Source organism: Hakea prostrata, chromosome 2, assembly GCF_041222555.1.
Source record: "Hakea prostrata isolate BN-2017 chromosome 2, UWA_Hpros_2, whole genome shotgun sequence".
NCBI lineage: Eukaryota > Viridiplantae > Streptophyta > Magnoliopsida > Proteales > Proteaceae > Hakea > Hakea prostrata.
The window spans coordinates 44,013,874-44,017,475 of NC_142601.1; the positions used below are offsets into that span (position 1 = coordinate 44,013,874).

At 39.0% G+C, this 3,602-nt stretch overlaps 1 pseudogene; it reads right to left on the minus strand.

The window, feature by feature from the left end:
* Positions 1-902: 902 nt before the first annotated feature.
* Positions 903-2,116, minus strand: LOC149024421 (uncharacterized; annotated as a pseudogene).
* Between the last annotated feature and the right edge of the window lie 1,486 nt (positions 2,117-3,602).

Genomic DNA, 3,602 nt, shown 5'->3' on the forward strand with positions numbered 1-3,602 from the left:
TCCTTCACTTTGGGACATTAGATCAACCCTAAGGGAAAGGTCTGACATGACTTCCTAAGACTTTCAAGGATAGCAACACTGTTATCAAGGTCCAACTTCAAGGTCAAACATTAAACAAACCTTTCTTCACCCAAAACAGATAGGGTGTCCTGGCTAGGTTTGGGCTGGATTTCACATTTCTTCCGACTTACACCTTCTTTTGCTTACCATGTCCATGCCCTTGGGACTTGGAATCGTTATTTTCTAAAGTCTCTTCTTCCATCATCACTCAAGAACACGGCATGAGCAGGTGAAAGGTAGCTTTGCTAACACTTCTTTCCCACAAACGGTGCCAAATGTTGTTCCAGAATCTACCACCTCTAGTTAAACCAAGGATTAGTGTTCCCTTTAGCCATTGGTTCGATGATCTGCACCAAATGAATAGGTGACAGGCAGGTCGACTCGTTGTTGGTTAGCTACCTCGGAAGGTCAAGTTAGACAAAGGAAAACACAAGCCCTCGCTGGAAGGAGTAATTACTCAAATAAAATAACTGTTGGGTAAGGGTGTCGATTCAGTACGGTATCGGTAATTTGGTACGGTACGGTACGGTTTTGAGTTTGAAAACCTCATACCGTTTTCGTACCGTACCGAATTTATACGGTACGGTATGAAAACGGTATTTTTAAAAACGGTACAGTATGAAAATGGTAATAATTCGGTATGAAAAAACGGCACGGTTCGGTTTTGTTACGGTATGAAAATCGGTGTGGGTTTGGCATAAGAGTCATCTATGCTAATTCTTATGATTAACTTCAATATTTTCTGTTTGATAATCAGTGAATGTAGTAAATTTGATTAAAGCCAAAGCTGAAGGGTTATTCTTATTCGTAATTTTCCTGTTCGAGTTACAGCAAGACAAAGCTTATGAATAAATGGAACGTCTCCGTTCATCATTCTCCTCGCTTGATTCAAATTCTGCCTCCTGCATGATATAAATGATAACATTAGCTTGGAAATTCAACAAATTAGGAGGCATATAAACCTGGGCCATAACTGGAATGGGATTTTTACCTCGCTTAGGCACTCAGATTCATCAGCATCTCTGCTCTTACTCTTGTTACTCAGAGTGCTACTGGACTGTTTGCCTGCTTTTCCAAAGCTGCTCGCAGATCCACCGGAAGATGAAGTAATAGTTGGCTCAAGGGAACCATTTTGTGCTTTCTCAAACTTAGCAGAAACTCTTTTAGCATCCTCTTTGACTGCTCCAGGCAATTTTTCAGTCATGCCAACCCCTTTACTGGAAACTTTGCTCAATTTAGCCTCAGTTGCAATGTGGTTGCTGGCACAGTTGCTTGAAACAATGGTCATGGCAGAGGAATCTGCAACTTCACCCCTCATCGCATTCTCCTGTCCTTGATCTCCAAGTAATCCTTTTACCGATTCTCGCGCTTTAATTGGCCTTGAAAAATGGGGAAAATTTACAACTCTCCCAATCTCATCTAAGTTAGGGTCTTAGTGGGTTGAAGCAGAGACTTGCAATTTTGGAGGATGCATTGGGTTTCCAGATAAACTAGGGTCATTTGATCACTGTTATCCTCGGCCGCACCAACTTAACATATTTGTCGGCTTCAAATTGCTTGAATGACTTATAAACCTCAGGAGAATTGGTAGTTGGAAACTCGTCGAGAAAATCAGGAAAATCCTTTTCCAGACAATCTTCAAGTGGGTATTGGATCCACGATGCCATAACATCTTCTTGATTCAAATTACTTGAATTTCCAAAAGACCCATTTCCCTTGAGCATTGATTGATCAGTCCTCTGAACTTGTTTGGACTCATTAGCAACAGGACATGGTTTTCTGTTTGTTTGGCCTTGTAACACTATTTGTCCATTTCTCCATAGGGGCTCTACAAGCTCATGGTCAGCCCTGTATTTCAAGTCGAGCATCTATAAGTCAATACTGAATTTGACAAATAAGTATATCTTTCAATTTTGCCCTTTTTCGTTCTTATCAAATCATTTAACTGAAACTAGTGAGCAAGCTAAGACAAGAAAGACATATACATGCAAAGAGAGAAAGTTGTCACTCACCCTATGGATTTCTGTTGTCCCATAGTTAGGAGATCATCTTCCATATTCCAACTGGAGAAAACGATTCATGGGCCGGCAAACAATAAATTACTCTGGAAACAAGAAAAGATGAGGGAAAGGAAAATTAGCTCAAATAAAGCAAGTCCTCTCACACTATAAGCACCTTTCGGCATTGTTGATGATAAAGCCATTTGAAATTAGAGCCTTGTCTAATTTTTCATGCCATTGCTTAGGCGCTTGCTTCAATCCATATAAGGATTTTCTAAGCTTGCAAACTTTTTGCTCTTGTCCTTTTACAATACAACCTTCTGGTTGTTTTATGTAAATTTCCTCTTCTAAATCACCATTTAGAAAAGCAGTTTTTACATCCGTTTGATGGATGACCAAGTTATGTATTGACGCAATTGCCAACATAACTCTTATTGAGGCAATTCTTGACACAGGGGCAAATGTGTCAAAATAATCGATGTTTGGTTTTTGCCTAAATCCCTTGACAACAAGTCTAGCCTTGAAACAATCAAGGGACCCATCACTTTTTAACTTCTTTCGAAATATCCACTTGGTCTCCAAAGTTTTAGAGCCAATTGGTAAATCTACCAATTCCCAAGTATTATTCGCCAAGATTGAATCAAGTTCACTCTTGATTGCCTCCTTCCAAAAGATAGCATCTAATGATGTGATAGCCTCTTTATAATTAAGAGGATCCTTATCTACCAAGTAAACAAGCCACTCATCATCCTTATATTTGGGTCTTTTGAGTCGTTTGCTTGTTCTTGATTGATTTCCATCACTAATACCCAATTGATTGATATTCTCTTCAATTGGATCCAACTCCCCATTGATCAATTGGCTCTCCTTACTTATAGGTAAGGCGGAGTTAAAGGGGAAAATTCTTTTAAAGAACTCAACGTCCCTTGATTCTATGATGCTATTTGGTTCAATAACATCATCCATGGATTTAATTACCATGAATCGGTATGCCGTGCTATTTATCGCATACCCCAAGAACACACAATCACATGTTTTGGGACCTAGTTTCCTTTTCTTGGAATCTGGTAATAACACCTTGGCCAAACAGCCCCAAACACGTAAATGTTTTATACTTGGTTTTCTACCAAACCATTTTTCAAATGGAACCATACTGGTCTTGTTATGTGGGATTCTATTTAATAGATAACATGAAGTCAACATGGCTTCCCCCCACATATCAAGTGGTACATTAGAACTCAACAACATGGAGTTCATCATCTCTTTAAGAGATCTATTTTTCCTTTCCGCTACCCCATTTGATTCCGGTTGGTAAGGAGCGGTCGTTTCATGGATAATTCCATTTTCCTCACAAAACTTATCAAGATTAAAATACTCAGTCCCTCTATCGGTTCTAAGTCTTTTAATCTTCTTGCCAAGTTGATTTTCAACTTCCGTTTTTTAAGATATAAATGCCTTTCCGGCCTCATCCTTTGATTTGAACAAATAAATCATGGTATATCTAGAATAATCATCTATGAAGGTGATAACATAATTGTTTCC